Consider the following 27,704-nt stretch of genomic DNA (forward strand, 5'->3'; position numbering starts at 1 on the left):
GTCGGGAACTCATCCCAGTCAACATCCAGGACACTGGGAAAGGCCTCTGTGGTTGATTTGTGATGTCTGGCATGAGTGTAGCCACCAATATTTGTGCTTTACTCACTCTTTACTCATCCTACATCACCTAGGATACTTTCCTTGTTGCTACCCTCCACAAGCAGCCAGAATGACCCTTCCAAAGGTAAGGCAGATGCTATCACAACACTTCTCAAACCCTCCAACAGCTCCTCTTCTCACTCAAGATAAAATCCAATGGCCAGTCACCGTCCATCTCCCTTCCCACCAAATGGGTTCCAACTTCACTGGCGTCTTTACTATTCTACAAATACAGTGAGCTCACTCCTGCCTCCCTATCTTAGAAGCATTTTCCTCCATCAGAAACATCCCCCTCCCCTAACTTTCTGCAGGTACCTATTCAACTCACCTTATCAAGGAGGCCTTCCCTGCTCACCCTATGTAAAGAAACCCTCTGTCTCCATCACTTTCTGCCATTTCATTCAGCTTTAGTCTTCTTTATAACACCTTCCACTTGAGATACATTTTTTTAATTATCTGTTTTCTTCGTTCACCCTTTGTAGCCCCCCCATCCAATACCTTTATATTGGATTTTATCCAATATAAATATAAAGGAATTTTACCCTTTATATTCATGAGGCATCTCTAACACTTAGAACAGTAGTTGATACATAAGGCGTCCCCATTAAATATTTGTTGAATGAATAAATAAATGTATTCCCCACTTATAAGTGGGGAAATAATTAAATAATTAATTAATAACTAAAAAAATAATTAAAATGATTAAGGCCATTTTCATCTAAAGAATAGCTTAACTGCCCATGAAAATACATGTCCATGAGCTTCATGTTTTGTTTCCCTCCTGCCAGATACCAAAAACAGAATTTCCTAACATTTGTGGCAATAAAATAAAATAAAATATACATTTGGATTCTCAACAAAAATTAATGTATCACACCATAGCATACATATAATAAAGAAACAAGAATAGGGGAAAAGCCAAACCCTTATAAATTTTCCCTAAACGAGTGGTTCTCATAATGTGATCCCTGGACTCAGCATCAGAAGCCCAGAACACTTGCTAGAAATGCAAATTCTTAGGCCTTGCCCCAGACCTACTGAATCAAAAACTCTGAAGGTAGGGCCCCAGAAATCTGTATTTTCACAAACCCTCCAAAGCACACTCAAGTTTGAAAACTACTCCCCTAAAGAAAAATGTGAGATTTTAGAAACTGATTTTTAACTATGTACAATTTTGACATTTTTGGTTTGTACATTGAAAATATGACATTCCTTATAAGATGGTTGAGATAGCCTCTAAAGAATCAATAGCAGGCTGGGCGCGGTGACTCATATCTGTAATTCCAGCATTTTGGGAGGCCGAGGCGGGCAGATCACGAGGTCAGGAGTTCAAGATCAGCCTGGCCAACATAGTGAAATCCGGCCTCTACTAAAAACACAAAAATTAGCTGGGCATGGTGGTGCATGCCTGTAATCCCAGCTACTCAGGAGGCTGAGGCAGGAGAATTGCTTGAACTGGGACCCAGGAGGCAGAGGTCACAATGAGTGGAGATCACACCACTGGGCACAGCCTGGGCTACAGAGCGAGACTCCGTCTCAAAATAAATAAATAAATAAAAATAATAATAATAGCAATAGCAAATTTCATTCTACCATTCGACCAAATTATAATTTTGAATAGTAATCATACATGAATTGATCTAATGTTTTAAATATGTTCCTAAAATCAAGCTTTGTATTCCATGGCTGCCCTGGATCTACTTATAAATAAAACTGAACAACCACATCTGATTTCATCCTAATGTCGTGATTTTTTTGGGTAGCAGTTCTGATAATTAGTAGGGATCAACAAATTAAAAAATGACTGTAACACGTCGTATAAGAAACCCTCAAAGGATAGAAAATGTGAATCTCTAACAGCCTCACATCCAAAAATTTCACCAAACGTCTTTACCTGAAGCTGTTTCTTTAATTGCTTCTAATGAAGTCGATGCATGTGTTAATTAAATATTAAGTGCAAATGTGAGTACTTCTAAGAGGAAGTACAGCTCTTCAGGTCACCAACATACTCCTTATACCCACCAATCCTTTAGAACATGAAGGCTGGGACCCCCAAATCACTTATTCAACCGCCCCTTTTTAACACAATGCGGCCACCATCAGGGGGCTCATTACCAACTTGGAAACACAAAAATTATGTCCACAATATAGCTTAAGGGCAGTTTCTAAAAACAGGTTTACCGATATTAATTGCTGGCCTTGCACTAAGTGTTATTCACATATTATTTAATTTTCACAATAGCTCCGTAAGGTTTTCATGTATCCCCAGTTTACTAATGAAAAAACTGATGTACCAATAGATTATCTAAAATTCTCATAAAAGAAAAGCTCTAACTTGATTCCAAGTAGCTTTTTTCTTGAGACAGAGTCTTGCTCTTGTCGCCCAGGCTGGAGTGCAATGGCGTGATCTTGCCTTACTGCAACCTCCACCTCCCGGGGTCAAGCGATTCTCCTGCTTCAGCCTCCCGAGTAGCTAGGATTACAAGCATGCACCACCACACCCAGCTAATTTTTGTATTTTTAGTAGAGACGGGGTTTCGCCATGTTGGCCAGGCTGGTCTCGAACTCCTGACTTCAAGTGATCCGCCTGCCTCGACCTCCCAAAATGCTAGGATTACAGCCGTGAGTCACCGCGCCCAGTCCCAAGTAGCTTTTAATGCAAGGTTCACTTTTCTTTTTTTTTTCCTGTCACACACATGGCTCCCTTGAGCTTCCAAGACAGACCCCAAATAAAGGCACTTTTATTATAGGACTGAAAAAGATGTGACTAGGAAGAGCTTGAATAAGAACTTCATTTGCCAAGAAATGGTCTCTGGTGGACTCAGATTTTTCCCTTTTTTCTTCCTTGATGCTCAGAATCACAGCTGTACATTTCTAACAAAAAGATATATGAATCAGAGACAGCCAATATGAGCAAAAGAATAAAATAGAGGAGAAAATAGTAAGAAATGGCTGCACTGGTAGCCGTGATAAAATTTTAATTTGAACATTTTCTGAGAACAGATTTTAGCTTATCAAGCGCTATGCAAATTATATGCAAATCCCACACAATGCCTGCATATATTCCCCCATGCTTGTTATTTTATTTATTTATTTTTTTTGCTCTCCCTAGGATGTGGCCCTTAGGAAATCTACCCCCTTGGCTCAGCACTCTGGATAGAACATTTGCTATACTGAAGATGACAAATCTGAAGGTTTCTGATCAGTATTCAGTACCTATGTTTACGAGCGAGCCCACTGGTCCCCCATAATAGCAGCATTAAATCCAAATACCAAGAGGAATTTATATACATATATTTTTTAAGTGTCAGCTTATAAGGCCTCACCCTAGTTACAGGCAATCTTTAGCCACCCTGCTTCTTTAAAAATCAACGCACAAACACAACAAACCACCTCTTGGATGTAGTCATTAGGCAGAAAGAGTTTCCACAGTGGAACCCAATATTGCCATAACCTTTAAGGTCAATGTTGTAATTTATCATGGGACCATGTGCAGGCTACCCCAGGAGACATCTCTCACATGGCAGAGGTGACACACACGACAGTAAGGTGTCCATTTTACAATATATATGCAGAATCCAGGCCAGAAGCTATTAACTAGTCGTGCTAGCCTCCTCTTACTTTCTAGAATTAATTACCAAGCCCTCTCCTACCCTGGTCTTTTTGCTTGTTCTTTAAATGCTCTTGACGCTTCTACACACCTTTGCATCCTTCAGGGCACAGCCTTAAAGCTCCCTTCTCTGAGAGGCCTTCCTTAGCTAAAGAAGATAACCCTAGATTATTTTCTGTTAGGCCACCTGTATATGTACTACAACCACTGGTACTTATTTTATTTGTTTTACTTACTTATCTCCTTCAGGATCTGAACTCCTTGAAAGCAGGGACCCTGTCCATTTTGACAACCAGGATATTCCTAAAGCCTTAATGCACACTTATCAAATAAATAAATAAATAAGCCGCTCTTCCTTTTTATTTCCACTCCCAAAAGCTTGGGCTCACCATATGGTGGTGAGAAACCATCTTCCTTAGATCTCTGAGATGCAGGACTACCCCCTGCTGAGAATGATGGAAGGTACCCGCCTTCATAGAATACTTGCAAGCAGAATCTGGAGCAGAGACACTGAGAGGACCGGCTTGGAGAGGCAGCTCACCCTCCACGTTCAGGAGCACCATGCTGCACTTGACAATCTGCCTCATTTGGCCTTCAAGGCATGATGCGCATCTCTCTACTGTTTTGGCAGGGGGTGGCTGGCTTTCGGTCTTTGCTGCTATACGTGCTTCCTGACTACTGAACCAGAAGATGAGCAAATCTGACAACTGCTCCAGTGCCCAGTGAGTTTAACTAGAGTAATGAACACCACAAGGGCATCTGCTGGACGCAGGAGTAGGGTGTAAGTGAGGACCCATGACTGGCCAGTCAATTATCTATTCAAATGCTAGCAAGATTGCCCTGGACAAGTTTTCTCCCTGATTAGAATAAAGACCCAATAAAAAACTTGTCTAAGAATATTTAAATATACTCCAGGTGCCCTTTCTCATTTCATTAGATGAACTGCCCTTAGGCAATTCTACCCAAGCCCAAGGCTTCAATTGCTCTTTCTCTGCTGATGTATCTTCCAGCCAGTACCTTTCTTCCTGAGCTCCTCCCAGAAATCCAGTTGCCTCTTGGACACTGCTACTTGGATATCTTGCAGTCATCTCAGACTCATAATGTGCAAAACTCGCCTAAGGTACACTAATAGAAAGTGGCAAGCTAATTTATAGTTTAGATGACACCAAAGAATATACACAGGCTTCCCAGTGTGCCCAGATGCCTCCACCTCATTGACGGGGATGCCTGTGGGACAGTAGGAGGGAGAGTGCCATTGTACCAACTTGCTTGGGTAAATGAACCTCAGGAAAATGAGTTCTAGATTAGTAATAGCAATGAGGATGTCAATAAAATGCTACCTGACCTCCCATTAACCCTGGGAACTGTTAACTTCAGTGTTAGCTAGGGATTTCTTAGACATGGATGGGCTTAAAGTTGTTTCAAGAAATTCACTTGCTTAGAATTCAGTGAGTTTTTTGGGAAGCTGGTACAATCTGAACAACCCTTTTTATTGCTTACTTTGCGTTTTAGGGGTCTCAGTTAATGAACTATCTCCTAGCACAGGGGATGAGAAGAGGGGAAAGAAGGCAGGGCATCACCAATCCACTATTCCCTTTTACTAATCCTCACAGGAAAAGACCATCCTACAACATCCTCCAAGTCCAGCTGGCTATCTGTTCTGCCTCATTTCTTCTATGTTTTATTCCACCAACACGAACAGGCTTAGTTTTCCCCAGCCCTGAACAGAGCTCTCTCCTCCTTAGGAGACACCTCATTTGCAGTTTGTTTCCAAGCTTCAACTCATTCCAATGTTCTTAGACACAGTTGTTAACAAAATGAGCACCAGCCCCAGGTGTCAACTCAACTGCCATGCGAGGAGGGAGCATCTACCCTTTCCAGTGGGAAGCTCAAATCGGGCTGGCTGTCCTAGATTGCCTCCTTTCCCCAGGCTTCCTAACGGGGTTTCTAGACATTACCACTTGCCAGGTTTCTCCTGCCCTCGATCTTCTCTGTTCCTTATTATCTCTGTCCAGAGAGATTATTTTGAATTGAAACTTTTCTTCCTCATCTGACTTGGCACCAAGAACTTGCACATTTGACAAAAGAGTCAATGTGGCTTATGTGGTTTTTAAAATTTAGGAATGCTATGGCAGTCACTTCAATTTTCTTTTTCAACAATCATTTTAATCAGTTCCTGAAAATTTGTGTGCATTCAAGTGCATGACGACTTAAAAATTCATTTAAAAAAAAAAAGGCACAAGTAGCTAACACTTTGTAGAAATGCGCCTCTGTGGTGAGCTAAATCTCTCTCCTTCTTTTCAGTCATCCTCTAGACCCCGTCTCATCCCAGTCTGCAGTGGATGTGCACTTCTCATATTTACCTACCCTTCCCAATAATCCCTATTTTCCTTCTAGACTCAAGACACGGCTTTCTACTACTGCACAGACTCCTCCGCGGTTTCCTCAAATCCCCAACCAATTAAAAATGGCTCTGCCTGGCTGAATTTCTAGAGACCTTTGCTGAGGTTAAGGATCAGTCACAATTCATCTTATATTACCTTCATACAAATACTAGATAGGACAGAAATGCAGAGAATTTCAGAAGATTTTGCAAAAACTCTCATTGTCATGGTTTTAAGTCAAACTATGTTCTTATCAAGGCCTATTTGAAGAAAAAAAATTTTCTAAGCTTACATTTGGATAATAAAGTGCTATTTTAAGTACTTTAATGTTTTCAGAGTATGTTAGCTTAACTGAGTATTTTCTCTGCTCTAGAAAATTTCACAAAGTGGTTAACATTCAGTGGCACACCAAGGCCAGCTATGATGTGCTTTTTGAATTTACTGAAATTCTAATTAAATACAGAGTATCTTAGTAAGCCCTCAAGAGGAGCAATACCAACAATACATTATCCCTTAAAAAAGCAACTGTGAGCATTCACTGAATTGTATACTTTAAAATGGTTAAGTTTGTGTTATGTGAATTTTACCCTGATTTGTACAAAAAGAAATTGTACAAGGTGCAAGTCAGTCTAAACAACCTCTGATGGTAATGCTTCTTTATTCACATGGGGAGCAGCCATGAGTATCACATTTAATTGCAGAATCCCTAATTTATGGCTTTGAATAATTCTCAAAAGCTAAGTCATAATAGATCTTGGACATTTTCACATACCCCTAGATAATGAGACATTAATGTGTCCCATTCCAAAGATTACTTGAGTTTGGAAAAGGAATTTCAAAATCAAATGACTACAAAAGTTTGAGCTCACTAATATGAAACGAACTTCTAAGTCTCTTGTTCAGACAGGGTTAATGTATAGGTTTGGGGCTAATCCTTCCTCTCAACAGATAATCTAATGGAGTGTTAGCATTAATGTTCTTATTGATTGGCACAATAAATTCTTATGGTGAAGATGTATTTCCTTATCTGCAGTATATTTCTGTAGATGAAATGTGGTATCATACAAACCCAGCTCTGAGTCCATGAGTAACAAATCCTTCTGTAAAGTACAAACTGACTGTATTTGTGAGAATATGCCTTTCAGCACTTTCTATTCAACAGCTCAGCAAACTAAGTTCTCCAATTAATTTTTTTTTCTAATCAATGTAATGAAAACATTAGCACTTTTGCTACATTTTGTCAGGAAAACCACTAGTAGATGGTACACAGGCTAGTTTAAATTTCATTTCGCTTTGCAAATGGGATTTAAAACAAAATAATCTTTACCAAATTGATGCTTCTGTCTGAAAGGACCAAAATTTATGTTTTAAAAAATGCTCTGAAATAGCAAACCATGGCAACTGTTGACATGAATGAGCTAAATCTGAGCGGAACTCTTAAAAGCCTCACTGGAATATTTAGCAACTATTCCAGAAAGACTAAGGCGCCATACCATAGCCTCTGCCTTCCCTGAAATTACCCAGCCTCCATTCACTGACTTAACAAATGTGCGCCCAGCACCTCCTGGGTGCCAAGCACAGTGCTCTGAATGGGAAACTGTCGAAAATGAGCCAAAGTCCTCTCTCTCAATGAGCTGGCAAACAGCATCCCAACAGACTGTGCCAAATAAGGACAGAAGAAGGCTTGAGGTGGTTAGGAGTCCAGAATATCCTGGAGAGGAGTGAAAGATAAGGAGGATCCAGACAGGGGAGGAGAAAGGAAAGAGATGTGGAGGGGAAATGGAAATGCAAAGGTCCGGAGACAAAGCAAATCTGACAGCATTACTGCCATCATGTTGACTACAGCGTAATGGATGGGTGGGTGGGGGGAACAGTATGGGATGGAAATGAAAAGGCAAGCAGGAGCCAGAGACCACAGGACTCTCTCAGCCATGGTAATAAGTTTCAGCATGTCATTTTAATTGCAACAGGAAGACACTGAAAGACTTTCTTCAAGATGCTCAATTTGCTTTAAATCCTAGTCCTATAATTCCATCTCACAAGACATAAACAAAAAATGTCCATACCAAAACCACCTGTGGGTTTCATTTATCATTTCAAGTGAACCACCGTCTCGGCATGGCAGTCGGATAAACTAAAGACTTGGCAAAAGATTTCGGGGAATGACAGCTCATTGATCAAACACGAATGTGTTTGCCGTAGTTACTGTAGATGTTGTATAAACTTCTATTCCCAAAGTCTGACCAAACCTTAGATGTAGGCAACTTTTCTTCAATGCTGATTGGCAGGGCTCTAATGTGTAATCTAAAAAGTGAACCTGCCATTTCACACTTCCAAATTAAATATTTAATGACTCATATGTTTCAGGGTTGATGCTATGCCACATAGAAGCACTTTGTCAAGAATCAAACCATGCAATTGAGATGGCAAAAAAGCACAGTGGCTCACACCTGTAATCCCAGCACTTTGGACGTGCAGCCTCGCCTCCCCGAGTGCCAGGGCAACGGGCCTGAGCCACAGCGGCTCCCTATCCCAGCACTTTGGGAGGCCGAGCCAGGTGATTGTTTGAGCCCAGGAGTTTGAGACCATCCTGGGCAACACAGTGAGACACTGTCTCTCTAACAAAAAAATTTTTTAAAATAGTCAGGCATGGTTGTGCGTGCCTGTAGGCCCAGCTACTTGGGAGGCTGAGGTGGGAGGACTGCTTAAACCTGAGAGGTTGAGGCTACAGTGAACCATGATGGGGTCACTGCACGGCAAACTGGGTGACAGAGTGATACCCTATCTCAAAAAAAAAAAAAAAAAAAAAAAAAGTTGGCAAAAGAATCCCTGGAGAAAAGATAATTATTAAGCCACAAAGATAAAAAGATATTTCACCAACTATGGATTTTACACACCCTCTCAAGCTTCTTTCTCAGTAAAACCTTTAAACTATATTGATAGCTGAACCAGAGAGGAAAGCAAGCCAATAAAATTAGGAGGTCGCTAAAAATCCAAAGTCATGGCCATGCCAATCCAACCTGCGGCTGTAACTGTGTGAAGAATATAAAACTGGCACATAGAAAGAATGAGGTAATATTGGATAAGGTATCAATGTCTACACATTTTAAAAGCATCTCACCATCAAAGAGTATGGAATTAGACATAGTTCTACATATGTCCTATTTACCAAAATAATCACCCCTATAAATGTAACCCACTTCCTGGAGTTGAAAAATAATCTTTAGAATCAACCTGACAAAGCCAATGCCTCTCTCACCTGAGGTTCAAGACAGGGCAATGATTTACAGATAGGACCCAACCTGGCTTTTCCCCCCTTTTAAAGAAATCAATGGCATTTAAATATGGAAATGAATTGTTAAAAGAATAAAGAGATGGTAGTAAACGCCAAAAGAAGAGGAAAGTTAGCTTTCATTGGGATAAGTATCCTCTGTCCTCTTGTAATTACCAGTGAGAAGCTCTTCTGTGCCTGAGGAAGAGAGACAGAACAGGCTCAGAGGAGCAGCCAGGTGCTTGCTTCACTGCTAGAGGTGAGAGACCCCTCAGAGATGAAGAAGCAGAGACGGACTGGGAGATGCCACTGCCTCACTTAACTCAGAACATCTCTTTCTTTTGAAACTTGAATCTGGGGAGAAAGTGCTCAATTATTTCTTCTAGTTAAGGCTTGGGGGCAGTCAGGTGGGCAAATCGGTCATTGGTGGTGGGGAGGAAAGAAAAAAGGAAGGATGAAAAAGTGAGAAAAAAGGAAGGGAGGGAAGAAGAGGAGAATGATGGGAAGAGAGTAAAAAGCAAAAGAAGAAAGAAGAGAGAAAGAAAACAGGGGGAAGGACAGAGAAAGAACAGACAAGAGCTAGCATTGTATTTCTTCTGGTGGCTTCCAGACAGACTTTGCCATTCTTCTCAATCAACCCTTCCCTTCTTTCTTCTTTTTCTTCTTCATCAAATTCCAGGATACCTGGGTAGGTGATGAACATGAGGAGAAAGGAGAAACGGTAAATCCACCCAAGCAGGAAGGAGTAATTTCCAACTCTATCACCCATCTCCCAATGCCCCACAAATTCTGTGGCCTTAGAGGGGCAAACTGAGGTTTTATAAAGGTTAACAGAGGTTTTATAAGGGTTCTAATTTACCTGGACCTCAGAAGAGGGACAAGCCTGCACACCTGGGCTTTGGCATAACAGAAATTATGCTTAAAGCTAGCCAGTAATTTTCAAGTAAACATGAATATGTATATACACTACATGGCCGTTCTCTTTTGGTGACAGAAATGTGCTCAGCATTCACATCATTCTCTCTTGGTTTCTTCCAAGTAATGAAAAGGGGCAAAGAGAAAATGTGCAGCTCAACACATTTCTTATACCAATCTCCAAAGCAACGGCAGTCAGTGGCATGCCAGAAATGAAAACCTGCTATCTCTTTTTTTTCCAGTCCAATGCTTAGCACACTGGATTACAGAGCCTTCAAAAGTTTTAAGAACACGTATCTTTGAAGCTGTCTTTTGTCAAGTCTCTGTCATTAAAAGTGAGTTGACTCACCTACCTCTATTAATACATCTGAGGTCTCTCTTCATCTTTAAGAGCCACTGAATAGAGCAAGATTGGAGGATAAAATATTTAAACCTCTTTTAGGAACATCATGGGTGAGTTTTGGGAAAGCAAAGATACCAAATTAGAGACAACAGGAAACGTCAGTAGCCTTACGGCATTTCTTTGCCAACATGAGCTTCTAGCAAGACCAGATGCACTTCGGATCAGCCTTTCCATACCTTATCCATTAGAGATGTCTTTAAGCACATTGACACCCAATTTTGCCACCTTCATCTGAATATGAGAAGAGTGCTCATTTCACGTTTTCACGTTGCATTTGACAGATTAAAACTTGAAGATATGCTTTTGTCAAGCAATTTGAAAAGAATTTTAGTAGCTCTAATTGACGTACAGAACTAGCCTCCACATTAATTGAAACATAAACCATAACTGGTGTAAATCAAATCATGATTGATACTCTCTTGCCTAGAAGTATCTGGTGTGAATTAAGTTATGAGAAACACTGGATCCCAAACCAGTGACCTTACAATCAAAGCTTCTCCAAAAAGCTGACTTGGTGCGCAAATAGTGAAATGTGCCACATAAAGCCCAAGCTTTTGACTTCTGAAAGTTGTCTTTTGTAGACTACCTTGTTGTTAGAGAAAGTATGTTAAGAGGTTACTCCCCAAGATTTCACAAGCCTTTTTTTAAAGGAATGGTTTTAAAAAGCAAAATACTATAATAAGGCAAAATAGAAGGCAGACAAGCGATCAGTGAAAAGGCAAGCTTAAACTAGGTAAGTTTAGAAGATGTCTTTACTTGGTGAATCACTTATCAACCTTACATTTCTTTTTTTTTTTTTTTTTTTTTTTTTTTTTTTTTTTTTTGAGACAGAGTTTTGCCCTTGTTGCCCAGGCTGGAGTGCAATGGCGTGATCTTGGCTCACCACAACCTCCGCCTCCCAGGTTCAAGCAATTCTCCTGCCTCAGCCTCCCAAGTAGCTGGGATTACAGGCATGCACCACCATGCCCGGCTAATTTTGTATTTTTAGTAGAGATGGGGTTTCTCCATATTGAGGCTGGTCTCGAACTCCTGACCTCAGGTGATCCACCCACCTCAGCCTCCCAAAGTGCTGGGATTACAGGCGTGAGCCACCGTGCCCAGCCTTAACCTTACATTTCTAAAGCACTAAGAAGTTTCTAGATTTGAGTTAACACTATTATCTCTTGAAGCTCATATACCCTACGAGGTAGACAATGCAGATAGATACAGTGATTCTCATTCCACACGTGAAGAAACTGATTTTCAGAGACTAATTTGCCCAAGGTCACACAACAAATTAAGGTAGAAGCAAAACTTGAACCAATGTCTTCCAGTGTCCAGTTCAGCACTTTTCAACCATGCCCTTCTTGACTAAGGAGTCCGTTTTAAATATATGCTTTCCCAATGCCCATTGATACAGACTTTCTCCCACTTTCCTACCATTTCTCCAACTGTTCCTTTTTTCTCTCTGCTTACCCTCCTTGTTCTGTCCCCTAAATATAGACCTTCAACTGTTTGCCTTTTCTTTTTGTAACTCATCCCACTAGATGGGTCTCATCCATTTTCATAGCCTCTATGAAGACAATGAAGACAATTCCCAAACCTACTGGTTCCAGTCTACACCTTAAACTCCAATGCCACATGTCCATTCAACAACTAGTCACCAAACACCAAGTGTGTTCTAGGTACAGTGTTAGTTTTTTGTGGATGATGCTATGAACAAGAGAATAAAAGTTTCTGCCTTCATGAAGCTTGCAGTCTAGAAGCGTTGAAATAATTACTAGTAAGAAACAATTACTATGAACTCTATTATGCCAAGGTCAAATAGAGAAGGACATTCAGAGGAAATGAGGTTGAAGTTTGGAAGCCAGATTTCTTTGAATAGACCTCAGATTTTACTTTGGAACCACATAAACGTTTTATTCAAATGTAAAAAGGTTTTAGATAAACAATCTCTAAAAACTGATAATTCAAAACTCCAAAATTTGAGTTTATATCCATAACAAGATATATCTACAGACAAAAAAACACAAAAAAATCTTTAAGCAATTGCCTGCTATAAGCTTAGTTTTGTTCCCCCAAAATTCATCTGCTAAAACCCTAATCCTCAGTACCTCAGAATGTGAATGTATTTACATAGGCCCTTTAAAGAGGTTACTAAGGCAAAATGAGGTCATATGGGTGTGCCTAATCCATTACAATTGGTGTCCTGAGAAAAAGAGGAGGTTAGGACAAGAATGAGCAAGTGTCCAGCAGAAAGACCAGGTGAGGACACAGAGGGGTAACAGCAGGAGTCTGGCAGCCAAGGAGCAAGGTCTCAGAAGAAACCAAACCTACTAACACCTTGATCTGGGACTTCTAGCCTCCAGAACTGAGAGAAAACAAAGTCCATCGTTTAAGCCACCCGGTCTATGATACCTTGTTATGGCAGCCTTGGCAAATTAATACAATCCCCATATTGTAGACTCTCTGATCACATCTCCTTCAGAACCCTTACCATATTGCAATTTATCTTTCATTCTTGTGATTTTGGATTGATATCTATCTCCCAGGCTATAAACTTCATGAGGACAGAAAGAGAGGGTGTTTCTCCAAAGTGCCTAGCAAATGGTTGGCTCTTGTGATGGTTTAAAAACACAGCCTAAAAATTCTGTTACACTCCTCCCATTGAAAGGTAGGGTCCATGTGCCCTTCTCTTTAATTTGGGCTCTTAGACTTGACCCACAGAATATGACAGAAGTGATTTTTAACAGTTTCCAGGTCAAACGGTTAAGAGAATTCCAGTTCCTCTCTCTTAGATACTCAGTCTTGGCGCCCACCCACCATGCTCTGAGGAAACTGGGCCGCACAGGGAGGCCATGTGTAGGTTCTGGCTGATGGTCCTCACTGTCAGTTCCAAACAATGCCAGCAACAACTGCCAGACATGTGAGTCAGGAATCCTTCCAGATGAATCCAGCTGCAGCTACCATCTGGCTGCAACCACGAGAGACCCCGAGCAAGAAAAAAAAAAAAACAAAGCCATGAGCGATAATAAAATTGTGTTTTGTTTTTGTTTTTGTTGTTGTTGTTGAGACAGAGTTTCACTCCGTCACTCAGGTTGGAGTGCAGCGGCGTGATCTCAGCTCACTACAACCTCTGCCCCCAAGTTGAAACAGGTCTCATGCCTCAGTCTCCTGAGTGGCCGGGACTACAGGCACACACCACCACACCTAGCTAATTTTTGTATTTTTAGTAGAGACGAGGTTTCACCATGTTGGCCAGGCTGGCCTCAAACTCCTGGCCTCAAGTAATCCACCCACCTCGGTCTCCCAAAGAAATTGTTTCAAGTCACTATGTTTTGGGGTGATTTGCTATGCAGCAACAAATGACCTAAATAGCATTCTATAAATATTTGCTCAATAAAACACTTTCTAGGAATTTTCTACAAATGCTGCCCCTAAATGCTTTGGGATGTCTCTGCAAATCTCAGCAAGTGACCATCACTCTACCTTTATTCTCTCACTGGTAGGCTCTCCAATTAAATATTCATTCAGGAAACTCATAGCTAGGAAAGGAATCTTACTGTTCAGTTTTGACCCTAAATACAGCCTAAGCTTTCAAAATGCAATAAAGACAGAAAGTCCTACAGAGAGAATAGCTTTCCAGGCCCCATTCCTTCTACTCCTGAGCCAGTTTCTGTTCATTGGCATTTGCAGCAGGCCCTGCTGTTTGTGGGCATAAAACATTCTGGTTGCTTGAGTGATGCAACATCACCCTGTCTTCTGCTTCCTCTCTCTGCCATACCAGCCTTAGCAAAGCTGCAGCCATCACCATGGAAACTAGCCCGGGAAGAAACTCAACATTCTTGGTCAAACCCTCTGTGCTGTCACCCACAGGGAGCTCTGGAAAGAGAGCCTTGTATTTGAGTAAAAATGGTTCTTTCAGATTCTGGGAGGTAACCATTGTTTTCCCCCTATCAAGCTGCAAGAGAGATTTTTAAAAAAAAGAAAAAAAAGAAAGAAACTCTTTTATTACAAAGTCCCTTTCCAATATAATACTGGCTGTCTACCCTGTGGGAACTACTAAAACAAGTCAGACAGAAGCCTAAGCCCCAACAATTTTTGAGAACTGGGCTGATTCTACCACTAACCGAGAAGGGCAGAGATACATAATAGTTAAGCACAAGGCTTAAGAGCCAAAGAGACCTCAGTTCAAGTCCTGGCTCCATTACTCAGGACCTGGTAAGTTCATTCATTCATTTATGTATTCATTCAGTAAGTATTTTGTGTGCGCCTACTACGTCACAGGTAGTTTTGTTAAACACTGAGAAAACCCTGGGGTACAAAACAGACATGGTTCCTAAACATTTACCGCATGCCTGCTTCCTACCACCAGGCACTAATTTAGCTGCTGGGAAAACAAAGGTGAACAAAATAAAGTCCTTGAATTTAAAGAGCTTTCACTCCAATGCTGGAAAAAGAGGAAGAAAAGTTAAAATAAAATAACATTATTATAAGAACCATGAAGGGGACATACGAAAAGCTCAAACAAAAAACCATAAAAAGCACCTGACTTTGGAACTGCGCTCAGAGCAGGCAATGTTGCTTGAACTCTTTAAGTCTTGGCTGCTCTATCTGTAAAACAAGCATGCCACTGCACTGGGTTGACGTAAGGGTTAAAATTAACCCATGTAAAGCGTGTTCACAGTGCTTGCATACACAGACGTTCCGTAACTGGCAGTTATTATCATTATGATACATGAAAGCGCCTTGAGTACTCTTCTAGGGAGAGGCATTCCTCCAATGGCCCTGACCCCTGAATGTTCCTGCAAAGAACACTAAGGCCTGAACACCCTCTGCCTGGACCACTGCTTGGGGTTATGTTCGCAGTAAACAATCTTGAGAGATGAGGTAATGTCTCCATCCAGGAAAGAGCAGGCTTGCAGTACAAGAGGCAGATTCCCCCAGCTCAGGGTTTCTCAGCAGCAAAGCAAACTCAGTGTGTACAATCTCCACCTGGGCCCCTTCGAATCACCCTCCTCAGGATTTGGGGAGCATAGGAGCCTACGTAAACATGATGCTCATGCCGCTTGCTGTGCTGTGAGCAATAACAGCCTTTATCTCTGACCCAAGAGTCTCATGTTGGTTGCCAGCATGCATGAAACTGTATAATAGGCTAAATTATTAGCTTCTAAGTAGGGTTAAAAAAACCCGAAGCCTGATACTGTCTCTTAAGAATCATCAGTGAGCCTCAATTTAGCTTTTTACAGGTAAATCAAGTCCTCAATCATTTCTTCTCTGACATCACAGTCTCTTTTAAGGACAACTCTTAAGTGCCATTATCATAAAATGAACACACACACACACACACACACACCCCACAACACCAATTTAAATCATCTGAAATTTCTGTTTACCACTGCGACCAAGCCTGGCAGTTTCTTCTGTTCCTCACTACAGGAAAAATAGTATAGATATTAATGATGGTGTCTTGCTCTCCCCGAAACTCAGAAGGAGCAGGGACCACAGACACAGGTTTAGAATCTGGACAAAGGATGGTGACAAAGATATAAGATGGGTGGGATGGGGAGAGGGGTAGAGATGGTGGGGGGTGGGATGGCCAAAGAATCATACAAAAAAAGAAGGTGGGAAATCTAAATGTGGTGTAGTATACAGATTTGCTTTCAAAGTGAAGACTTACCTAGGAAGAAAAACGACCTCAGACATTTTAATCAGCAATGCTTTGCAAAAAGGCATTTTCTCAAGGGCATATCACTTTTATCAGATGCTAAATTGGTGTAACAATTTTCTGCATCCCAAATTAAAGTAAAAAATGCACAAACAACAATTATAGTTTTTGCAGGTCATAAACATTTTCTTGGTCCCCTTATAGCATTTTCATCCTTCTCTCCAGGTCAGGATTTTGATTTTTTGTTTTGGTTTTAATAATACAGGTGTAAGTTCAATTTGCTATTTCTTGCTATATATGCCAAAAGCTCAGAATTTGAAATGCATTTTTAATTAAGCATACTGCTGGGAGTTTGGAAATTCCAGTTGGACCAGCATTTGTCTATTTCATCTTGACTGCAGAAATCAACATTGCTTTCCTCTCTGATTACCACTTACTCCTAGGGGTCACGTGCACATTCCAGGGAAGGAAATGGCAGGTACAAAAAGACACGTACACACAAGCACCACCGTTTCAGACACACATTTTGTTTGTTTAAAAAAGAAATCACTTGGGGAAAGGAAGCAGATTTATCACTTCTCTCAGGCACTCGCCATGCTGTGGAATTATTTCATGTCAAAGATAATCGCATCAATGAAATATTTATGTGCACTCATTATATGAAAACACTTCATTTTATAACCAAAAATTTGTGCTGCTTAAGTAAAAAAGCAGGAAGAGTTTAGGTTGTAGAATTCCTTCCGTTTTGGATTTGTAAATTTGTAAATTTAGTAAACCAAAGCCAAGACAGCTGCACATCTCAGTTGAGATGTTCCTTGGAGCAACAGAGGTGTTGGAAGTGGTTTGTTGAAGTAGAGCTTTCAAAAAGTTTGTGTTACAATCAAAGGTATGCGAGACTCAGTTCTGTTTTCTAAGGCCTGTGAAAACAAAAAATTATATTCCAAAAAAATCATTTACAAAATTAAACCATTCAAGCCCCCTCAAATTGTTTTAAAGGCATCCTCTTGTCCTCAACTTAGGAACTGATGTATTAGACACCATCTTCTTAGGACTGAGACACTATATCAGATTCAGGACTAGCCTAAGGATCTGGGATAGTTTCACACAGAGAATGATACAGGGACTGTTGTGTATGCTACAGGCCAGCTGATTGTAATCCCAAAGGGATTTGTGTAATCTGTTAGAAAACACACAGACCTCAGAATACATGAGGCTGTGAACATAAATATATTTCATCCTGAGAAACTGCTCTGAGAAGGAAAATAAAAATAATAAATTCTTCTCCATCTAGGCTAGATTTATCAGTCACTTACCTCGATGTGCAGTGCACAAAAATGAGGGGAAGGGAAGAGCAGCAATTAGGCCGACAACAAAGGCAGACTATCTTATTTCACAGAGTGGTAGGAACAGTGGGGAACAGCAATTCCTTTCTTGCTACCTGACTCTGAAATTCCCAGCTCTTTAAAATCACTTAATTGCTTATCTTTGCAGGGAATGTTTACTTCCTTTCTCAGTATTCTCTCTCCCAAAGCTCTGCCTAACAATTCTTGTGGTAGTTTCTAATAACTCTTCTTCATGGGACCCAAGATAAAACGAAAGAATAAACTCTGCATTCAATGAGTACACATGGAGGACCCATCACTGACCAGGCTTTGTGTTAGGTGCTAGGGGTTTTAAAAAATCAGTCTATGAACTGCAGCATGATTTAAAAAGTGGTTTTCCAAACTATGTCACAGTTTATCACAAAATCTTAGTTGAAGCAACTGGAAGTCAAATCAACTTGCTCAAGCCAAAAAGAAAAATATTGGTGAATGTTGTAGGCAGAATAATGGCTCCCCAAATACGTCCTCATCCTGCTCTGCAGGATCTGTGAATATGTTCCCTTACATGGCAAAAGGGACTTTGCCGATATGATTAAGTAAAGGACCTTGAGATGGAGAGACAATCCTGGATTATCTGGATGGGCCAAATCACATGAATCTTTTAAAAGAGGAGGCCCTTTCCTGGCTTTAGTCAGAGAAATACATATGATAACAGAAGCAGGCTCATCTAAAAGACAGTGAAAGAAAGTTAATACAGGACAAATAACTGAAAAGTCAAAGAGTTGTCTTCAAACCCAGTTAGACTCAACCAGTGGTTCTCAACTGGGAACAGTTTTGTCCCTTAGGAAACATGTGGCAATACCTGAAAACATGTCTGATGATCACAACTAGGGTTGGGGGAATGTGTTACTGGCACCCAGTAGGTAGAGGCTGGAGATGCTACTCAACATCTTGCAATATCTAGACATTCCCCTATAGCTTCAAGCTCAAAACTTTCCATTCCAGGAATCACTTCTTAGATAGGTCTGGCAAAAGCCCTTGAGTTGATTCTCATTGGTCCAGCTTAGATCACCCTCTGAATCCTGAACTAATCACAGTGGCCATGAGGATGGAGCACTACCCTAAGTGCCCAAGCTTGGTGATCTGCCCTCCCCTAGGGCCGAAAGTGCTGAATCAGCTCCAGCTCCACATAAACCTACTGTAATAGCAGAGGGTGGTCACCAAGAGCAAACAACATAAGAAAGATTTTTTTCCCCCAAGTTTCTACTACCATGGTAGATTCTGTCTAACCAAGTGGGCAGAGTTACTGTGGAAGGTTTTTATGAACATTCTATAACATCTTCCATGCAGAAATCCCTGTACCTACACTCGGGACCTTGAATTGATTGGTCTGTGAATCTAACTCCTGATAAGGTGTTCTACAAGGTCACAGTGACATACAACTGATAGGCTATGTCGTCTGTGGTTAATGTGACATCATACTGGTCAACACAAACTTTTTTTTTAGAGAAAGCCATGACTGGGCATTCTAACAGCAGAAGCAAGTTACCCAGTATTGCCAAAAACATTTTGGCTGGACCTAAGAGATAGCTTCCTAAGATGATGAAAAAAAGGATAACTGTGAGAACTTTTTGCAACTCCTTTCACAGAACATGTTTCCAGCACGAGATGGAGATGAACCAATCTTTGAACAGCCATATCAATATACATTTGAGAAACAGAAATGACCTCGTGCCCCAGGGCAAATCCTACAATGTTGTACCTTTGCTCTATCTTTTCCAATCTACTTCTATCACACTTCTTTTCTCTGCAAATCACAGGCGGTTCACTTTAGTTACATACTAGTAATGCATCTTGCCTTTAAGTTATTTCACATTTTCATGACTCTGGTATAAACAGTCGAAGTAGCCTGTGATGAAAGATGACAAAGATTTCAGAGCCCGTTCTCAGATCAAATTATTACAGGATTCACGTACAAATATATGTGCCTAGAAACTGATATAACACTGAGGACAACATAAAAACGGAGATGAAAAAAAATCCTTTTTCATATGAATCTCCCAGAAACAACAAATTTGTCACATTTGTATTTAAATTTCCCAAGTCAGGTATCATGAGGCATCCTTTACAGATTTCCATCTGGTCTTTCCAATTGGGCTGAGGTATTTTTCCTTCTTTTGTTTCCTTCCTCCCTTCCTTTCAAAAAGCACTAAAAGAAAAGGTCAATTCCTTTTTCCTGCCCTCCCTCTGCTCCTCACCACAGCCTATATGTTGTTTTTCACAACTTCTACCCAGTAGCACATAACCCTACCAAAAAAAAAAAAAAAAAGACACAAAGCAAACGCCCTAAATTGTTGAATACTAAAAATAATAAAAAAAATCATTTGAAAAATAACTTTTTAAACCAAAACATTATGTATTAATAACAAAAGCATCAGAAGACAGATAAATACAAAGAGATCCATAAACAGCAGTCTAGCTACATAAATGTAACCAAGACACTGCTATAGATTTATTTGAATTGGGCTTATATGGATATATATTACATACAATACATACATACATATATATACACATATGTGTGTGTGTGTGTGTGTATATCTGGGCTTACCATATATACATTTTTGTAGAATGTGGATATTATACAATGTTTAATGTATATATATTTTAAATTAAAAATATTATGTATGATTTTTGTAACTTGCTTTCTACAATTTACATCATACATTGTGAACAGTTATATATAAATAAATATTCAACTATAACATCATTGTTAATACATAGTATTTTATTAGAGAAGTACCATAATTTATCTACTCGACCTCTTTTTTTTTTTTTGAAACAGGGTCTCACTCTGTAGCCCAGGCTGGAGTACAGCGGCATAATCACAGCTCACTGCAGCCTCAACCTCTCAGGATCAAGTGATCCTCCCACCTCAGCCTCCCAAGTACCTGGGACCACAGGCACACACCACCATGCCAGGCTAATTTTTGTATTTTTTTGTAGAGAAGGAGTTTTGCCATGTTGGCCAGGCTGGTCTCAAACTCCTGGGCTCAAGAGATCCATCTGCCTTGGTCTCCCAAAGTGCTGGGATTACAGGCATGAGTCACTGCACCTGGCCCATCTACTCAACTTCGTATCTTGCACAGTTATGACAGCAGTGTCAAATTTAAAAATGTTACAATTCAGATGCACAAAACAAATGCAACTTCTTAATTGTCTATAGTTTATTTAACCTTCCTTAAGAGCTCTTACCCTGACAGGTAGCAGAGTAGTGCTAAGTTATTGTTGACAGTATCTCAATTTCTTGTGTTTTAAATGGAGTCTTTGGGTGAAGTCACTGGAATGTAAGTTCCATGAAGGCAAGGATTTTTTTCAGTTTCATTTCCTGCTGTATTCCCAGTATCTACAGTAGTGCCAGGCATAGGGTAAGTGTTGGATTAATATATTTTAAATGAACAAATCCATCTCTTTTTTTAATGTGAATGCAAATCCTCCCTACAATGACATCCAGGTATCTGGGAGGCTCACACAATCTTGTGGCAGTAGGAAGAGGGGTCCTGTGCTGGTCACCGAGTCCTCTGCTCTCTCTGCTGTGAAGTACCTTACCTGCCAGGTTACCCAGTGTATGCCCCATGGGCATCTGACACTGAAGTCTACCCTGGAAGACTTGGCTCTGTTCTCCAGGCTTGGACTGAGTGCTACGTTCTCTCTTACCAATTCCATCCTAATTTAACCCCCTCAAATTCTGATGAACCTCTGGGCCTCAGTCCCATCCCCCAACCAATCCTTGACTTAGCCCATCTTAGCCTGTACTTCTAGAATGTTATCTCACCATCACTAAAGCATCACCCATGGTAAGCTCACAGGCTCTCTCCTCAGGACCTTATACATCCCCCAAGAAACACGTAAAGCTTCCCTTTCATACCAAGTGGTTGCTGAGGAAGTTCAGGACAGATAGATCTCTCAGGCCTTCTCTCTGCCTGAGCCTGATATGCTCTTATTCTTTTTTTGTTTGTTTTATTTTTTTGTTTTGTTTTAGAGACAGGGTCTCCCTCTGTTGCCCAGGCTGGAGTGTAGTGGTACAATCTCAGCTCACTGCAACCTCCACCTCCCAGGTTCAAGAGAACCTCCCACCTCAGCCTCTCCAGTATCTAGGACTACAGGTGCACAACACCACACCTGGCTAATTTTTTGTAGAGACGGGGTTTCACCATGTTGCCCAGGCTAGTCTCAAACTCCTAGGCTCAAGCAATCTGCCCACCTCAGTCTCCCAAAGGGTTGGGATTTCAGGTGTGAAATCCCACCTGAAATCCCTGGCCATTCTCCTAAACTTACTGAGCTGCTGTTAACCTGTCTTGGTATGGGATGGCCCTGCAGTGTAGCCTTCCTAGAGTTCCAGAGGTAGTGAGACCAACACCCTATTGCTTTTAACTAATATGTTTGCCACCACTCCCAGCATACACTGGAATTCTGACTCCAGGGTATAACATAACACACACACATACATATTTTGTTACTTCCCTCCATTTCCATCTTCCTTGATCCCCACACTCCACTGGGCCTGAAGGGCTGGGCTCCATGTCACTCTACCTCTTCTGAGGCAGGGACTTCCCTTACTTATAATTCATCATCCAAACCAGGATGCATTTGAGAGTAAAAGGGGTGCTACTGATAATTAGGTCAGGATAAGGTGCATGAATTAGAGCTGTCCTAAGCAAGCTAGTAAGTGTGGTCACCCTAGTTACATTAAACTTGACATTCAAGTTCACTGGGCCTTGTTCTTGATATGCTAATGCAGGCTTAAGGGATTTAGAAAATCTTACTTTGGTAGACAAAACTTAAGCACTGACTCCTTCCTACCTTCCCGCTTTAAGAATCATAATCCCTTGAGGCAAATGGATGCCTCTGGGTGTTGGGAAAGAAGGTCATTTACACAGAAATGTAAAAGAGAAAAACATATTAATATACTTGAAAGTACTACTCCTCTTATTTATGCTACTGCAAACAATGTGACAATGAACACTTACGGAATTAAATCATTGCACACTGCCTCAGTTGGTTTCCTTAAAATGGCTGTTTCTGTTTGTATGTTTTGTTTTGTTTTTTGTTTTTTTTTTCAAGTAGGCTTACATAGACTTGATTTCTAATTCTGGAGGTTGACTAAGGAATCTGTAATTCCCTACTTTCCCAGTGTGTCTCAACTCTGGGCTCTCGACTACCCAGTTTCTTCTTCCTGGAATGTCCCCCCACATTCTCACTCTGCCCTTACAAGTCTTGCTTTCCACTATGAGGTCTCTGTTGCTGACCTCCTTCCCTCCTCCAATCCTACTACTCAGGGTCAGTTGCTCTTTCCACAGTGCTCTCACAGGAGAGCAAGTTCCATGGCTTAAGAACTGAGTCAACGAATTCGTGCAGCAGTCTTGAGAGGTAGGTGGAATGTTTCTACTTTGAATATCAGGAAACTAAACTTATTATGTCGTGATACGAGTACTCACCACGGTTGATTTGTCACTATCCACCTCACCTAGATTTGTTTAAGAATTAAATGACCTAGTGAATGGGAAAACTCTGGGAAACAGATGAGAAGCCAGACAATAAAAAAATTACTTTGGGGACCAGGCACAGTGGCTCACACCTATAATCCCAGTACTTTGAGAGGCGGAAGCAGGGATGGACAGATCACTTAAGCCCAGCAGTTCGAGATCAGCCTTGGCAACATGGCAAAACCTTGTCTATGCCAAAAAAAAAAAAAAATTAGCTAGACACAGTGGCATGTACCTGTAGTCCCAGCTACTCAGGAGGCTGAGGTGGGAGGATTGCTTGAGCCCAAGAGCTGGAGGCTGCAGCGAGCCTTGATCACACCGCTGCACTCCAGCCTGGGTCATAGAGCGAGACCCTGTCTCAAAAACAAAAAAATTACTTTGGACTCATCTTCTTTCTACATGGTTGTTAAACTCTGTGATAACAAAGACTAAATTTTATCTAAATCATAAAATATTAGTGTGACATGAAAGCCTCAAGAAATTATGAACAACGTTAGCAGAAGTTTCACATGAGCAAATTTAGCCCTCCATAGGCCCACATTTCTGTAAAGGAACAAAAGAAACACCATGTGAGTTTCCAGCCACTTCTGTTTCGAACAGTGAATACTTGTGGGGGTAGGGGAGGGGTGGAGGGGCTGGAGGGAACTTGAATGCTACCTTTGATTTTTATAGATACAAGATGTAGATATCTGTTGTAGTAAAAAAAAAAAAAAAAGTCACAAATGAGAATTTGTGCTCACATATGTGAGCTCAAAGATCACCGAGAAGGAGCAATGATATTAGGACATCCCTCATGGACTTAGATTGCCCGGACTGTCATCATACAGGTCAGAAAAGGATATCAGGAAGGCGCAATGGAGAACCTGCCTTAGTCTGAACTAGTGGCCAGTGCTCAACAAAACCTAGATGAACTAAGAAGAGACACAGTTCAGGTCAGAGTGCAGCTAGGAGTGAAACCCCTTGTGGCACTGTGGGTACACCTCGGAGGAAGTGTGTGTGTTTATAAGCATCTTTTGTCTACAAGAGCATCTTCTGTCCATAAGCTTATTGATGAAAAGAGCTACATCACCAAAATGCTTCAATCCTGGACTTTTCATGCAGAACATCCAGTATCTGGAAGGTGTTAAGAGTTTCCCCACCCCAAAGTAGCTCCAAAAGAAAGCTGACAATCTCTAGAAGCAGAAATAATAGCAAGAGCCATCTCTTGGCACCTCTGGCTGTAGAATCTCCTCAAGCAGCAGTTTTCAAAGTTTCAGGACTCATTTGTACTCCTCAAAATTATTCCTTTCCAGTCCTTTCCCTGCTCATGGTGTTTGTCACAAAGGGGACTGGGTTCTATAGATGTTATATGTGTAACATATCTAGCAACATCAGTCGACATAGATAATAAACTGGGATCTGTGTTTCCTCTACACATATGCTCCTCTTAAACAGTACATTCTCATTAACTTCAGAAAGTTAACAACAACGAATGGCAAAATTAGTACTTTTGACGTGTAAAAATGCACATCATAATCACAGTTTTGGTGGAGAACTTATGCTAAAGTGAGAGTGATCATCTTAATTATATAGGAGGGTCTCGTTAGAGCGTCAAGTATTTAATCTTTAGTGAGATTCAGCATGAGTGCAAGAGAACTTTGTGTGGAAATTAGCATGTTTGGGGATTGGAAAAAGTAAAAATCTACTAGGTGTACCTGTGAACACACACATTTCAAAAATCCCATCAATTGCAGACACATACATCATCATTTCAAAGAAAGCAACTTAATACTCTGAGCAAAGCATTGACAATGATATGCCTGAACAGACAGGTTTAATTAGCCCAAACACTGTGTGTCTTAAAAAAGACAACACATGTCCTTGAGCTTTCTTCCACCTCAACAAGGCTTTATAAAAGCACATGTGTTTGTATATAAACTCACACTGTCCTGTGAAAATTATAATGTAGTCATGGAGAGGGATGCTAACAGAAATGGTTACCACAGCAACAAAAATCACCACCACACTAAAGATGTCTGATTCTGTTTCGTCTCTCAGGTTTTTGTCAGAATGGCTTGCTCAAGTTATCCTTCAGCAGTCTAGAAGACAGCCCTTTCAGCATGGGACTACCATTATTCTCAATCACCTGAGCATAGCCATAACTTCACCTGAGTATAGTCATAACTACAAAGTCTTTGGGTAGGAAATTTTACTGGATACCTGGATCAGATAAATCTATACTGCCCATTAGAATGGATGCTATCTGAAAAGAGGGCTTTTCCCCTGTTTTGTTCATTGGTGAGCCACTGTTATCTAGGATAATGCCCGACACATACTAGGTGCTCAACATTTGTTAAATACATAAATGATCACTGTATTAGTCTGTTCTCATGCTGCTCTAAGGGCATACCTGAGACTGGGTAATTTACAAAGGAAAGAGGTTTAATTGGCTCACAGTTAAGCAAGACTTGGGAGGCCTCAGGAAACTTACAATTATGGTGGAAGGGGAAGCAAACATGTCCTTCTTCACATGGTGGCAGAAGAGAGAAGTGCAGAGCAAATAGGGGAAGAGCACCTCATAAAACCATCATATCTCGTGAGAACTCACTCACTATCATGAGAACAACATGGCCGAAATTGCCCCCATGATTCAATTACCTCCCACTGGGTCCCTCCCACAACACTTGGGGATTATGGGCACTACAATTCAAGACGAAATCTGGGTGGGGATACAAAGCCTAACCATATCAATCACCATGAAAAACACAGCATAAATTAAAGTCCCAGGTGAAATCTATTTCATTTTTAAATCACAACACCCAGGATTTGAGTCAAAAAAAACTCAATATTTCAATATGCTCAGAAGGAAACAACTCCAAATGAGATTCCTTTGCAACACAGTTTGATTCTTTATCCCTTTCAGTTATAATTAAGTCATTCAATTGAAGTAGGACAGTACAATGGTTAAGTGCATGGACTCTGGAACAATAATGTCAGGATGTGAAACTAGGCTCTATCTCCTTATAGCCTTGAAGGGACCACTTGACTTCTGTGTACCCCAGTGTCTCCATCTGAAAAACAGGGAGAGTAATGGGACCTATCTCAAACATCAGCTATTACCATTTGAGCACACACTATAGCTACAAAGATGAATAAAACTTCCTTGAGTTCTTATTATACCACCCCCCACAGGGTATTATAGATCTTGTTACATGTCTAACAAGACAGCAGGAGGACAGAGGTACAATTATCAGACAGTCTTCCATTGTCTCAACTCTGCCAAACCCTGGTGGCTGGGGCTCGACAACTTGGTCACTGAGAAACTAAGGCTGGCAAGTAGGCATGTAGACTCACCTTTTGACATTCTATGGCACAGCATGGAAAAGAAGAAATGCAAGGGACTTGAGTGTCACCAAGTTAACAATGCTGAAAGACAGGAATTAGTACATCTCCTTCTTCACTCTGCCAGATCCTGGAAGAAGTAGCAGCACATTCCATTCCAGCCTACTTAAAATGGGAGCAGCACAGTCTTAGCCGATGATCAAAGACAAAAGATCTAGAAGTTAGAATTTCAAGACTCTCCAAGCTGGTTGCTCCAACGTTAGAAAAGTCTATGCATAACAGGAAAAAGGTTGGAACTCAAATTCTGAAAAAAACTTGATTCCAGGTAAGTCAATTCGTCATAAAAATAAAGGAAAGAAACGGAAAAGAGAAACTATTATTTAAAGGGTTAACAGTCTAGTTGCTTCTCAAGTATTTTCTGAAGCCAGTTTAGCAGGGTTAAAGTAATATATATGAACATATTCTTGGCAAAGTGAGTATAGTAAAGAAATATAAAATTATGCAAAGACTTGTTGAGATTAAATGAATTACTGCTGCATATGAATCAGTCTTTTTTAAAGAAGCTATACAGTATAAAATAGACACAGTCTTGTCATTGATTAGATTTACATTTCCATCTTATTTAAGCTACGCCACCTGGAGAATAAGATAATTCAATGCTTTTTTATATAAAACACCTTGGCTTAATATTTCACAATGAGAAACTTTGATTTTGAATTAAATTATGACAAAATGGAAGTCTAGGAGAATAGAATATTCAGCGTACAGGTTGCTAACCATTCAATCTGGTAAAGATATTGAGTCTCTGACAGTGAATAACTATTGCAATGTACATTTTCCTACAAATGAGAAGTAGATTCAGAAACTCTACCAAATCTTTGAAAATCACACAGCAAGGCAGGCATATATTGCCCTATTTTTTTGGTTATTGTTGCGGTATCAAGTCTCTGCAGCATTCACAAAGCCCAGAAATCTCTGAATAATGCCACTCTCAGTTCATTGGTGATATCTCAAAAATGGCTAGAGAAAATTATTGTCTTTTACACATACTGATCCGAAAGAAACCCGTAATTTCTCTAGGACACCATCCACAGGTGTGCTATAAAGCACAACTTCACCAGGGTTCCTAGAAACACTGATGCCCTCAGCTCTTGGGGGCCTGGGCAGGGTTTCAGGAACCTTGGGA

The 27,704-nt window shown here is 40.6% G+C and overlaps 1 protein-coding gene and 1 pseudogene across 34 annotated transcripts in view; one reads left to right on the forward strand and one right to left on the reverse strand.

The window, feature by feature from the left end:
* The window catches only part of MAGI1 (membrane associated guanylate kinase, WW and PDZ domain containing 1), a 666,590-nt gene that overhangs the window by 330,244 nt on the left and 308,642 nt on the right, over positions 1 to 27,704 (reverse strand). The gene's annotated exons all lie outside the window — the stretch shown is intronic.
* Positions 1 to 27,704, forward strand: part of LOC101124430 (interleukin enhancer-binding factor 2-like) — a 46,965-nt pseudogene that overhangs the window by 3,105 nt on the left and 16,156 nt on the right.

The sequence above is a fragment of the Gorilla gorilla genome, chromosome 2 (assembly GCF_029281585.2).
Source record: "Gorilla gorilla gorilla isolate KB3781 chromosome 2, NHGRI_mGorGor1-v2.1_pri, whole genome shotgun sequence".
Taxonomy (NCBI): Eukaryota; Metazoa; Chordata; class Mammalia; order Primates; family Hominidae; genus Gorilla; species Gorilla gorilla.